This window comes from Berghia stephanieae, chromosome 6 (assembly GCF_034508935.2).
Source record: "Berghia stephanieae isolate SIO BIC M18660-M18661 chromosome 6, UCSD_Bste_1.3, whole genome shotgun sequence".
NCBI lineage: Eukaryota > Metazoa > Mollusca > Gastropoda > Nudibranchia > Aeolidiidae > Berghia > Berghia stephanieae.
In genome coordinates, this window is record NC_088365.1 from 26,199,850 (window position 1) to 26,214,881 (window position 15,032).

At 35.2% G+C, this 15,032-nt stretch overlaps 2 non-coding genes across 2 annotated transcripts; both read left to right on the plus strand.

The window, feature by feature from the left end:
* The first annotated feature begins 7,941 nt into the window (after nucleotides 1-7,941).
* On the plus strand, nucleotides 7,942-8,012 carry Trnag-gcc (transfer RNA glycine (anticodon GCC)). The gene has a single exon. It is a non-coding gene; the product is annotated as a tRNA-Gly (tRNA).
* A 1,665-nt stretch (nucleotides 8,013-9,677) lies between these two features.
* Nucleotides 9,678-9,748, plus strand: Trnag-gcc (transfer RNA glycine (anticodon GCC)). Its single transcript has one exon. It is a non-coding gene; the product is annotated as a tRNA-Gly (tRNA).
* Nucleotides 9,749-15,032: the final 5,284 nt, after the last annotated feature.

A 15,032-nucleotide genomic window follows, 5' to 3' on the forward strand; every position in this document is an offset into this window, starting at 1 on the left:
TTAGAACCAAGATGGCCGCCGTTGCCGGGCGGCGTGACATCAGACTACTGAATCCAATTCTCACTAAACTGTATTAACCAGACTATAAACGTTCAAGGTTACACATAATTTTGTAGTGTGGTGGTCTGTTATATTTCCGGATGGCAATGTTGTGATTATCTTAGCCAAGCGCACATCATCTATACCTTTATATTCCATAATGCCAAAACATGGACCGGTCTGAAATTTGAAACTAAAAATGCTATTTTTTAAAGATAATGAATTTAAAAATGCGCTTCATTGGAAACGTTTTGCTTCAAAAACATATTTACACGACTGAGCATTCATAATGCGTCAATGATAAGAATGGGAGTTTGTTTTGTTTTCGTTTATTATTTACCTTGGGTTATCAGACCTTCAAATAAGTACACGTCGATGTGCGTGTAAATGGAACCAGAAACCTTACATGACGAATGCCCTTAGCTCTTGACCTCATGACCTTTCAATCCACCCGAAAAAAAATTGTTTATCTGCAACGTATGAGTGTTTGTTTTTTATTTGTTTATTGTTACACTGGGTTATCAGACCTTCAAATAAGTACACGTTACTATATGCACGTAAATGGAAACAGAAACCTTACATCTTGCGCGTGACAAATGCCCTTAGCTCATGACCTCATGACCTGTAACCTTTCAATCCACCAGATCCGACTAATGAGTGACCAGCAGCAACGATGGACATTTCTACCCATAATGCCATGCTGGTGTCATTGACCCCAGCACGTGAACCGATCGGTCAGTCCGTAATAGGCTGGTGGTCAAAGGGAGGATTTGTCAGTATTTCCTTTTTATTCTACAGTTTCTCTTCCTGGTCATCCATAATCTCCCATAACAAAACGGTCAATTCAACTCAGAGGTTTCATTTTGGTTATTACAAATATGAATTAATTATACATGAGATAGATAAATAAATAAATAAATAAATAAATACTATTCATAGAGCACCAATCTCCATCGAACGTGTTCCATGGCGCTTTACAAGACATATACTAGATAATATGAGAATTTCAAGAAAATGAAATGTTACAATTAAAATTTGAAGAAAATGAAATATTACAATTTTAGGAAAAAGAAATGTTATACTTTTAAGATTATGAAATGACACAATTTCAAGAAAATGAAATGTTACAATTTTAAGAAAATGAAATGTTACAATTTCCAGAAAATGAAATGTTACAACTGTAGATGATCTATTAAGTCATGCTGATACCAATGGAATATGAAGAACGTGGTTTTGAAAAATTAAGGAAAGTTAGTCTAAAATATCCTGTCTCCAGTTTAGACTTGAAGCACTCAATTGTATGAACACTTCTGGTAAAGACCGAGAGAAAATTCCATTTTGATGGTGCTGCATAGTGAAATACACGGTTAGAAATTAAAAAAAAAATAATTGAGCTTTCATAAGAGCAATATCCATTAAACGTGCTCAAAGCGCTTGACACGGGGTCCCTGACCAACAGCAACACTTAACATGTAGGACGAGCTATGACGCCTGTTAGGCGATATTACATTTGTTTTCCCCGACAGAGACAACGCTGTTAAGAGCCAGGTACTCACTTTACGCCTGAGTACGGTGAAAGAATGTGAGTAAAGAGCCTTTTCCAAGAACTCAACTATGCGCCGAGTAAGGACCTTCCGATCCGAAAGCGAGTGTCATACCACAAGACCACATATAGTCCGTTTTCTTAGCGGCAAGTTCCGTGCGTTTTGTGCACTTTTTGTAACCAGCAAACTAAGTATACAAATTGGTGCAGAAAATTATGAAGATTCGAAAAATAGGTGGCTCCAAATACCATTTTTATTGAAAAGACCTTAAAATTTGTCGTAAAGTCTAGTGAAAACGCGCACTTTGTGACGTTTTGGCGCTCGATGACAAAAATATTTTTAAAAAAACATTCTCACCCATTAAGAACATCTTGATGTGTTTTTGATCGTGGACATATGTTTGTTTTAATGTTTCCCATTATTATTTACCAAAAATGCAGCTTTTAATTATTTTAAAACATTTTTTTTGGTCTTCTGACCGCAGAAAAAACCCCTATAAAAATTGTCCTTTTTTGCCCGTGCAACAAAACTATGAGTCATTAGGTCGTCCTATCCTTTACTAAGTATGTACTAGGATGTCTTAGCGCCTGTAAACGAAAAAAACAACAACAAGAGACTAAAAAAAATATTTAAAGCAGTTAAAGAGGTTTCTTTCAACCATTGTGTACAGTAGTGCCGCGCTGAAGACGGTCTGGACCGCGGTCCGACGGTCTTTTAGCTGTGAACCGAAGACCGGTCCCAGAGGGGAAGATCGGCGGCGGTCCTCACTTCTTATCACCTTTCAACTAGTGCGGGGCGGTCCTTGCAAGGACCACGGTCCTACGGTCTCGCGCCATAGCCTACTACTTCCCAGCGATTCGTTACTTCGGTTGCCTATCTTCCACCAATCACCACCCATCCCACTTAATTAATCGCACCCACCCCCTTTGCCATACACTAAACGACACAGACGACCATACAGGCAGACGACCACCAACCTCCACTCCGCAAACCGCCCTTTCGTGTGTGAGATGGGGGGAACAGGAGGCGCACGCCTTGGACGATTCCATTATACGGGGTAAATTTCAAAATTTACTACACCATAATGATCGCAATGACAATGATCTATGGTGAAGGCATGACCCCTCTTCCTAATGGGTTATTGTTTGAAATGTATGTGACTACAAAAGATGTGTGTGTGTTTGTGTGTGTGTGTGTGTGTGTGTGTGTGTGTGTGTGTCGAACCTAGCAAGTAGCAAATCCGATTTTTTGTTTTCTTTTGTCCATCTCTTGTCACCACTCCTTTCTATCGCAGTGTTGTCATTTAAAATAATACAATAATATTAAAATTTCGTTTGGTGATTTTACTAATCAAATAATATGAGTTTCATTAGTTTCTTCCTTCCAAAAAACCCAGTTATAACGTCTGAATTTTAAAAAAGTCCAATAGAATATTTGGGGACCCCGATAGCTCAGTTGATAGAGCACTCTCTTTATACGCAAAGGGCCAGAGATCGATCCCGGGTGCAGTCGATTTTTTTCTGAATCCCTGTCTACTCAGCAATGAATGGGTAGCTGAGTTTGTTAGATCTGGCGAAAAGTCACCATCGACCCCTCTTATCACCTCATCCACCCCTCTTATTATAACTTCACGTCTCTCTCTTACTCTTCAATGCTCGCTGCCCTCTAATGTGTGTGTGTGTGTGGGGGGGGGGGGGGGGGGGTAGGAGTTGCGTGTGTGTATCAACGCCACGAACAACTCGATCAACGCCTTGGGCGATGCCATTATCTCCGTTAATGGGGATAAATTTCAAATTTTATTAAATTATCGAAGTAACAATGAAGTACGGTGAGCAAATAAAGAAGGCATCACCCCTCTTCTCTAATTAGGTTACAATTTGAAATGAGTGTGACTACTCCGTGTGTTTTACTCCTGTAGGCCACGGTTTTCATCGTGTAGCGGTCTTTAACGGTTCAAGAATGAACGATCCCACGCTCTCAAAGGTCAAACCGGTTCGAATTTCCAACAGTCTCTCAGGAATGTTCAATGTCGAAAAGGACCGGTCCTAGGACCGGTCCTTGCGGTCTTCATTTCCCAAGGACCGTAGGACCGTGGTCCTTAAGCTTGCCAAGGACCGCCCCGCACTAGTGTACAGTACAATAATGCTAAATCGAAATGCGGTTTTGTCATCTGTCACCGCCTCTCCCTTCGGGATAACGACAGCTCCATCTACCGACAATGGCATCATGTGTTGTCTAAAAAATAACTGAGAGAATGAGTTTTGTCTTTTGAACGATGTCAACAAACTACAATTTTATTTTGTGCAATCGATATTCATTGAAAAGGTAAGGAACAATCTTTTTCATCTATTATAAATGTCTTATATAATCGTGATGTTATTTTACTTTATGCGCATGCTAGTGCGATAAGTATTGCGCAATGTATGACAAAAGAATTGAGTTGTGAAAAAAGAATTGGGTCAGATCAAAGCTGAGTCACAGTCATATCATAAGCCCCCAGGATGCAAAAGATAGAGTAAGATTATGGCCCATGCTTGGATCTGAACATATTTTTCTATCTTAGTATAATATAAGTTACATGTGCTATGTCAGTACTAAATTTAGACCCTTTTAGATTCGATTAGATATAGATTAGCCTGTCGATGATTGATGATAGAATAACAGTGTTTATCATTACTGCTGACCGAGAAAGGAAAAAACATAACTAATTTATTATTAACTCAGTTGATCAAAAAAAGAACATCTCCACACACAATTCTACCAATACACGCTAATATTCACACACATTGCTTTACCTTTTGCATGTTCAGGTTTGTTTTTTTTTAAACAATGTATTGACTTGTTTGTTATATTTCTACTTGCCAGCCTCACAGTCTTTTGTTTCCTTAAAAGCATCATGCCTGGGGACCTCGTCAAATGGGAATGCTAGTTTGATTTGTTGAATGGTCACGATTGCAAGGACTAAAGTTCCATTCTAACAGGCATTTGGAAGTATGTGTTCGTTGTGTGTGTGTTGATGTTGTTGTTGTTGTTTTATTGTTGTTTTGCAGAGAATCTTACCACTGAGCTATCCAAGCCCCGTCAACTAATATGTGTTTAACCTTTCTCACGCAAACACACACACAAATACACACTAACACGCATACACACACACACACACACACACACACACACTCGCACGCACACAAACTTGTTCATTCTGTCATCTCTCAAGCTACCTTATATCGCCTTAAGATGGTAACATTTTCTGTAACTTGAGAAACTACGTAATTCACACTTTGTAGGAAATAACTTTAAATATTGTCTCTTGAGTATGTCATGGGGTTTTGATTTATTTTTCTTTCCTTCCTAGAATGCGCTAATATGGCAGGAGGAAAGAAGCGGCAGACATCCATTGTCGACTGTAAAAATCTGAACAAAGTTCCAAGACTCGATCAAGCTTCCCCTGAAATTGACTGGTCGAAGTGCCTGTTTTGTCAAGAAACCATTGAAAATTCTCCTCTCACAAACCCTAAAAAAGCAACCAAGTTAAATTGTATTGAAGACACTTATGTTGCCATTTCTGAGGATATCAAACTTTTTCATGACTCAGGTAGATTGCCAATAGCATTGAAATTCAATATTAACCAACCTGTGAAATGTCTTGCTAGTTTTTTGAGAGACAATGATGGACTTTAGCATAATAATTGCAGACACAGGTTTCATAAATCAAAACTCAAAAGGCTTGCAAAGAAGATAAATCAATGTAATAGTGAAGCAGTTGCAAGTCCTGATACAAGAGGCACATTAAACACATCACATATAAGCAGACACTGCTTGTTTTGTAAGGGTTGTGAAGGGGTATTGACTGAGGTCCGGACTCCTGCTCTTTCACAAAAAGTCTACTAGGAAGCTGTCCTTCTTTCAGATACAAGTATTCTTAGAGTATTTGCGGAGGGTGATCTTATTGCGATGGAAGCAAAGTATCATAAGCCTTGCCTTATACTGTTCCACAGAAGAGCAGACGATTTTAGATGTAAAAATACTTCAGACAACAAATACAAAACACACATTGCAGAATGCAAACAGGATATTGTCAATTTTATTGATCAACAACAACCTCGCACAGACACAAATGTTGTGTTTAAGCTGAATGATCTCTACAATTTACTTTTGTCAAAATTAAATGCCATAAATTTGTCGGATGTATATGTACATAAAACTAGATTCAAAGAAAATTTACTATCGAGAGTTCCTTCTTTAATGGAATACAGGGATGGGCGGGAAGACTTGCTTACTTTCAAAGAGGGGAATATTATTTCACAAGCAGCTATTTCCGATTTAGATTCAAATGATGATCTTGCAATACAAAAAGCAGTTGATATTATAAGAGCAGAAATAAGAAATCATACATTCATATCACCCCTCAATATAGATCATGATAGCATTGTCAATAGTGTACCACACAAATTAGTGAAAATTGTGAATGGCATTTTAAGTGGTCAGTGTTCGCTAAGTTTAGGTCATCAGAATCGACATACCATGACAATTTCACAGCTTATCATGTTGAACCACAACAACAAAAGCCCGCAAAATTCAGGTAGCACTAGAAAACAGTTGTCCAAGGAAACCCCAATCCCCGTTTATTTAGGAGTCATGGTTTTTGCCAAAACCAGAAAGAAAGGTCTTATTGATAAACTGTCTGCTCTGGGTTTATCAATTTCCTATGCTAGGGTAAAAGATATTACAGCTGAAACTAGTAAAAGAATTTGCCAGTTCTATAAAGAGACAAGTATTTCAACATCATCCAGAGATTTGTCTGTTTGTTGTTTGACAGAGCAACCAACTTATCTGCTGTCAATGAATGCCGGCGTGAACTTTTTACAAAAAAGTCACACCTTCCAGACAATATGCCACCAACTCGTGAAGCTCTCAAACAGCATTTAAATCGAGCAGTTTACCAAGCTGGTTATGTATGGAAACGCTCTCTTGCTAAAGACCCTAGTCTTCCTTCCAAATCAGATTTTGGTTGGAAAGAAAATGGGATGCCAAAGTGGTCCACTTTGACTGACCTTACACATGCCTCACAAAATCTGATTAAATGTAACTGTTCATCAAAGGGATGCTCCAAAAGATGCAATTGTGTTAAGGCATCTCTTCCATGTACTCTGTTATGTGCCTGCAATGGTCAATGTTCTAGAGACAATGATTGACTTTAAACACGTTTTTCAATTGTATGTTTTCAACAATGTAATTTAAAAAAAGGGATGTAAATCTATAATAATGCTGCTGTTAAATATGTACACAGAAAAAAAAATGTTTTAAATGGTTCAATTCTTCATTGAATAAATATGTATTGTACAATATATATATATATAAATTTAAACGTGTTATTTGCTATATGATAGAGATACATTGTACTCTTATGTTTGAGAGTGATTGTACGTGTGTGTCGGGAGGAGAAGGGGTACTTGCTTTGGCGGTTGAATTGTCTATTATTGTTTTTTTTTAAAAATCAAATTAATATTGCTTGATTTTAGAGGATGTGAAGATTAAAAAATGTTTTTGAAATGCATGGCATTTCAAATATATGTCAGATTCTAAACCATTTAAACAGTTTCCAGGAAGGAGATATATATTTTTTTAAATTTCCTGAAAAATCCCAATTGAATTTCGTATTTTCTTATATATTTCACTAAAATTCAAATGGAAAAGTATTTTCTGAGTCCAAAGTACGCAAGGGAATAGCAAAATAACCACATCATTATAAAATATTTATAAAACCGTAATTTTTTGAGAAAAAAAAATAAAATGTTGAAAAAATGTATTTTGTCACCTTTAAAGGGCAATAACTCGTGGTTCCAGCTATATTTCAACTTGGAGCCACCTATTTTCGAAATTCTCATAAAATTCTGCACTTTGTGTGAAAATTTCATGCTGGTTACACGATTTGCACAATTTTTCCATTAAGGGAACGGACTAATAGCCGCACAGACAATTATATTAGAATGTCCAATAAACGAATGGGGGGGGGGGGGGGGGGGGGGGGGGGGGTGTTCATCTGCTCGGTGGCCGTCGCTCATCACAGGTCGTCTTGGTTTTGGCGTTCGTTTTTAAACGCCTTGAAATGAACGACGTGTGTCAGGCGAAAGGTTAAAAACCAACCACGTGGACGGACGTAGATCGACAGGCCGCCAATTTGTTGCTCTAAGGAAACGATAATAATATGAACACAGATGCACGGAACGAGGCCTGGAAATAAAAAATGAAATAAATGATAATATTCAGCAAGAGAAGACGTATGGTGTCAATTCTGCATTATGCTGTATTTAGTTCTTTACTTTAGATATGTATTATTCTTTACCTTCTTGAAATTGAGGCAACGGTGGTCTAGTGGTAGAATACTCGCCTGCCACGCGGGTGACCCGGGTTCGATTCCCGGTCGTTGCACAGGTTTCTTTTTATTCCAATTTTTTTTCTTCAAGCTGTTGTTTCGTCTTCTATTTCTTTTGTAGTCTTCTCTCTTTGGGTTTTTTTTTTTTTTTTCGTTCTTTTCTTTCTTCCTGTCTTTTCTTTTTTTCTTCTCTTGTTTCCGTTCATTCCTTTTCCATTTTCAAAATATAAAATAATTTTCTTTCTTTGTGTTTTTAAAATTTGAATTAGATCTTTTAGGTTTTTACTCTTTTTTTCTCTTCTGTTTTGTTTTGTTCTTGTTTTGTTTTTATGTGTTTTTTTATTAAATGTTTTCGTTTTAATTTTGTTGTTTTTTTTTTTTTTTTTTTTTTTTTTTTTTTTTGGTTTTGTTTTGTTTTGTTCGTTTTTCAATTGTTATATATTTTGTCTTACTTTTTGTTTTGGTTTGTGTTTGTAGTTCTTGTGTGTTTTTTATGTGGTGTATTTATTTGTTTTGTTTTGTTTTCCTTTGCTTTGCTTTGTTTGTGTGTTTGTTTGTGTGTTTGTTTGTGTCCTTGTTTGTTTGTTTGAATTTGTTTGCTGTGTTTTGTTTGTGTGTTGTTTGTGCCTTTGTTTTTGTGTTTGTGTGTCTGTGTCTGTTTGTGCTGTTTGGATTGTTTGTGTTTGATTGTGTCTTTGTTTTTTATGTGTTTGTTTGTGTATCTGTTTGTGTCTTTGTTTGTGTTTTTGTTTGTGTGTTTGTTTGTGTTTTTGTTTGTGTGTTTGTTTGTGTGTCTGTGTCTTTATGTGTGTCTTTGTTTGTGTTTTTGCTAGTGTCTTTCTTTGTGTCTTTGTTTCTTTATTTGTTTGTGTGTTTGTTTGTGTGTTTGTTTTCTTCAAAAACTAATATAGCTCCTTTTCGTAGACCTCACCGATATCTTGATTTATAGTTCTTCTCATTCCGCCAACTTTCAACAGAAAACTCATAAAATATTTATTTTATATTTTGATCGAGAATTTATATGTTTGATTTAGAAAAATTATCAATTGATGCTATGCGTTTAACTAAAATACTCAATATATCAGCCAGTTAGATTAAACAAACCATTACACAAAACTTTGTTTAACCGTTAACGTTCATAATCTGATTAAATATAATTTAATGAAAACTAATCACGAAAATAGCTGTCTAATAATAAAGATAAAGAGCGGATTGACGTCAATATTGTTCCTTCTCTAGGCAGAACGAAGTTGACGTTACTTAGGCCTTTGTTGTTTTGGGTTTGTTTTTTGTTTTTTGTTTTTGTTTTTTAAATTTATTTTTGTGTTGTTCATTTTTGTTTTTTGTTGTTGTTTTTTTTTATTGCTTGTTTTTTTTTTTTTTTTTTCATCCATGTTCATGAGTAACTCTTACAAAATTGTAATAATCCAGACTATGAACGTTCATGGTTACACATCGTTTTGTGTGTTGGTCCGTTATACTTCAGGATGGCAATGTTGTGGTCGGTTTTATCCGGGTTTTGGATGTTATTAGTATTTTACCTAAAGCATAACATCAATTATGCAACTGGCGCTTATATAACCTAAATGTGTTGCAAGCGCCGTAAAATCCTTAAAAACAACCAAAAAAAAAACAATTATGCAATATCTGTCTATTGATTTATTTAGTTGTTATTTATTTATTTGTTTATTTATAGAGCTCTATACTTCATTGAAAGCAAGGCAACGGTGGTCTAGTGGTAGAATACTCGCCTGCCACGCGGGTGACCCGGGTTCGATTCCCGGTCGTTGCAGATATTTTTTATTTCTTTCCTCCACGACTTTCGTGTCAACTTCTATCATTTTCTCCAAACAGCGCGATTCTGCCATCAGCGGGACATTTTTTTTTCTTCTCCTTTTCTCGAAATATCCGTCTTTTGAAACTGACGGCATTTGCTTCACAAAGGGCTTCAACAGTCGTGTCGTCATTTCCCTCATTATAGTAACTAATAGATAGTTCGAAGATGACGTCACTCAGGCCTTTGTTATTGTTTTTTTGCCATCCGCGTTTGTGAGTTGTTCTCACTAAACTGTATTAATCAGACTATAAGAGTTCATGGTTACACAGATTTTGTGTGTTGGTCAGTTATACTTCCGGATGGCAATGTTGTGAACTCCTTGGCCAAGCGCATTCTATCTATAGATAGTATGCGCTTGGCTAAGAAGCTAATAACATTGCCATCCGGAAGTATAACTGACCAACACACAAAACTGTGTGTATCCATGAACATTTATAGTCAGGTTAATATAGTTCAGTGAGCATTACTCATAAACGCGGATGGCAAAAAAAAAAAAAAAACCAATAACAAAGACCAGAGTGACGTCATCTTCGAACTATCTATTAGCTGGTTCTAAACTATCGGAACAATGGCGGACTCCCTTTTGATATTCTTCTCCGACGAGCATGTGTGTGTAGGTGTGTGTGTGTGTGTGTGTGTGTGTGTGTCGGGGTGGGGGGGGGGGGGGGTAAAACAACATCTGTATGTGGACCAATGGACTATGATTTGTGTCAAGTGATTTATCAAAACACGGCCTCGTGTACATTGTCTACGTTACGTTAAAAACTAAGATAATATATATCTATAGATAGTATGCAGATGACGTCACTCAGGCCTGTTTTTGCCATCCGCGTTTGTGAGTTGTTCTCACTAAACTGTATTAACCAGACTATAAAAGTTCATGGTTACACAGAGTTTGTGTGTTGGTCCATTATACTTCCGGATGGCAATGTTGTGAACTCCTTGGCCAAGCGCATTCTATCTATAAAAAGATCTAAAGATAGTTCGAAGTTGACGTCACTCAGGTCTTTGTTATTGTTTTTTGCCATCCGCGTTTATGAGTAATTCTCACTAAACGGTATTAACCTGCCTGTAAACGTTCATGATTGCACACAGTTTTGTGTGTTGGTCTGTCATTTTCCCGGATGGCAACGTTATGAGTTTCTTGGTCAAGCGCATAATATCTATAGATAGTCTGCGCTTGGCTAAGAAATTCACAAAATTGCCACCCAAAAGTATAACGGACCAACACACAAAATTATGTGTAACCTTGAACGTTTATAGTATGGTTAATACCGTTTAGTGAGATTTACTCATAAACGCGGATGGAAAAAGACAATAACAAAGACCTGAGTGACGTCAACTTCATTCTATCTATATATAGTATGCGCTTGGCTAAGAAACTCACAACATTGCCTTCCGGAAATATAACTGACAACACACACAAAACTATGTGTAATCGTGAACGTTAATAGTATGGTTAATACAGTTTAGTAAGAATTATTCATAAACATGGATGGCACACAAAAAAAACAACAATAACAAAGACCCGTGTGGCGTCAACTTCATTCTGTCTATAGAAATATAAACACAGGATATAGATAGAATGAAGATGACGTCACTCAGGCCTTTGTTATTATTATTTTTTTATTTATTTATTTTTTTTTTTTGCTATCCATGTATGAGTAATACTCTTCAACAGTCGTAAAGTCACTTCCTTCCTAATGACGTATGGTAACTTAGTAACACTGGCTCTAAACTATCGGAACAATGGCGGACGCCCGTATGAAATATTTCTCCAGCGAGCATAAAAGCGTATCCAGAGGAAAAAACCCCATAAATTTGATCATGTTTTGACTTTTACACCTTCTGATCACAATATATATGAAAAGTTCTAGCCAGCATGAAGAATAAAAAGTAACGATTTTCTTTGTTTAGAACCAAGATGGCCGCCGTTGTCGGGCGGCGTGACATCAGACTACTGAATCCAATTCTCACTGAACATTCAATATTTTTGTTTATTCACCTTAACAGCGCCACAACCACATTATCTCATTCGTCTGTAGTGTTTCTTTCATTCATCCTGTTTTGTTGATAAAGGGGAAATCCGAAACGTCCATTTGATCTGTTTTCGTATATTAAATTGAAGCTTTCATTCAATTTCACATTGTTATTGATATTTATTAAAGGACGCGTTATGTGGCCAAAGTTTTTAATTCTAAACCCTGTCATTTTAGAGTACTGCACAGTTAGTGGGAAAAAATTTGAGCTTTTATGTAGAGAAATATCCACTAAACGTGCTCAAAGCGCTTTACAAGGGGTCCCTGGCCAACAGCAACATTTAACATTTAGGACGGGACATGACGCCTGTTAAGCAATGTTACATTTCTTTATCGGACAGAGACAACGCTGTTAACGACCAGGTACTCATTTTACACTTGAGTACAGGGAGAGAATGTGAGTAAAGATCCTTCTCCAAGGAATATACTATGCGTCGAGCGAGGCTCGAACCCAGGACCTTCCGTTCCGAAAGCGAGTGTCATACCACTAGACGACACAGCCTCGTAGGCCAAGGTTCAATCCAAAAGAGTTCTTTCTTTTTCTTTTTCAATCACATTCATAGCGGCAATGAATTCATCTTTACTTTTAACCGGTTAACTGTCGTACTCGGGAAAAACTCGATTTGGCCAGAAAACTCGTCCTCCAAAATATCGATCGAGTTGAATGACTTTCATCTTGGCAAAAAACTCTCAAACTTTAAGAGTGTTTGGCCAAGATAAGGGTCATTTATGGATAGTTCGAAGTTGACGTCATCGGGTCTTTGTTATTGTTTTTTGCCATCCGCGTTTGCGAGTAATTCTCACTAAACTGTATTAACATGACTATAAACGATCATGGTTACACAGAGTTTTGTGTGTTGGTCCGTTATACTTCCGGATGGCAATGTTGTGAACTCCTTAGCCAAGCGCATACTATCTATATAATATAATATGGAGTATGCTGAGGATGGTGATGGTGTTATAGGGGAATGGTGAAAATGAAGGATTGTAATGGAAATATTAGGAAGGTTGTTGTGATGATGATGATGATGATGATGATGATGATGATGATGATGATGATGTTGATGATGTTGTTGATGCCGATGATGGTGACGATGACTACGATGTTACTAGTGTGCATATGTGTTAGTGTGTCTATGTCAATATAGATAGTATGCGCTTGGCTGAGACTGAGAGGCTCATAACATTGCCATCCGGAAGTATAACGTACCAACACACAAAACTGTGTGTATCCATGAACGTTTATAGTCAGGTTAATACAGTTCAGTGAGCATTACTCATAAACGCGGATGGCAAAAAACAACAACAAAGACCTGAGTGACGTCATCTTCGAACTATCCATATTGTATTGTTATAATGTGTAACCAAATTAATGACAAATTGCCACTTGAGGATAATAAAGATAAATTATTATTATTATTATTATTATTATTATTATTATTATTATTATTATTATTATTATTATTGTTATTATTGTTAATATTTATATATATATTAATTATTATTATTATTATTATTATTATTAATTATTATTATTATTATTATTATTATTATTATTATTATTATTATTATTATTATTTTATTATTATTATTATTTATTATATTATTATTATTATTATTATTATTATTATTTATTATTATTATTATTATTATTATTATTAATATTATTATTATTATTGTTATTATTATTATTATTATATATTATTATTATTATTATTATATTATTATTATTATTATTATTATTATTATTATTATTATTATTATTATTATTATATTATATATTTATTTATTAAATCCATCGATATTTGAAAGGCGAGGTTTCTGGCCCAGTTTTTGATAACGTATTACACCAGAATCCGGCCGTTAACAGATTAAACGTCTTCTTAGTATTACTGTCTGTAGAAAGCACTACTGTGACCGAATTCCTGGTCTGTAGAAAGAAAGAAAATGAAATTTAGATAAAAGAGAGAGGGGACGATAAAGAGAATCGATAAAAATATTGAAAGGAATAAATTAAATGAACTTTATATGATGCAATAAATGGGGGTCTGTACGATTTATTATTATTATTATTATTATTATTATTATTATTATTATTATTATTATTATTATTATTATTATTATTATTATTATTATTATTATTATTATTATTATTATTAATATTGTGAATGTATTTATTGGTTTCGCAATGCGCGATACCTTTTAGTATTTACTACGTATAAATAGTCATCGTTCTTGTTGTTGTTGTTGTTGTTGTTGTTATTATTATTATTATTATTATTATTATTATTATTATTATTATTATTATTATTGTTATTATTATTATCAGTTTTATCATCATCTTCTTTTTCATCATCATTATTATCATTATCACTAACTGCTATTATAATTTCTCTTATTAATTTTAATTAATTAATAAGAAATAAGACCAAAATTCCGTGTTTCACCTACTAAAAACCTCAATATTCTCGGTGTAACAAAGCTAATAAACAAAAAAAAAACCAATAATAATAATAATAATATAATAATAATAATATTAATAATAATAATAATAATAATAATAATAATAATAATAATAATGATAATAATAATAATAATAATAATAATAATAATAATAATAATAATAATAATAATAATAATAATAATAATTGACCAATCAAAACACAGGCAACGGGACACATCCTGTAGCCTGTTTGCTTGGACTGCAGCCATCGTTCACTAGTAGCCTGACACAAACCAATAATAGGATTCAATAGTAGGATGTCACGTCCGCCCAGCAACCAGCAGCTTGGTTCTAAACAATGAAAATCAATCGTTTTTATTCTTCATGCTGGCTAGAAATTTTTCACATTTCATGTGATCAGAATGTAAGAAAGTAAAATAATGATCAGATTTATAATGTTTTTTTCTCCTCTGGATACACCTTTATGCTCGTCGGAGAAGTATTTCATAAAGGCGTCCGAGCTCCGATAGTTTTGAACCAGTTACTAAGTTACTAACTATTCGTCATTACGAGGGAAGTGACGTCACGACTGGTGAAGCCTATTACGTCAAAATTCAAGGCGGCCACCACCAAAATTAAGCGAATTTTGAGCACTCTGAGCATATTATTATTTTTAGTTGATAAATTGCACTATATGAATGTTTCTTTAGTTTTGGTGTTCGCTTAGACTCCCTTGTCAAGCGCTTTGAGCATATTA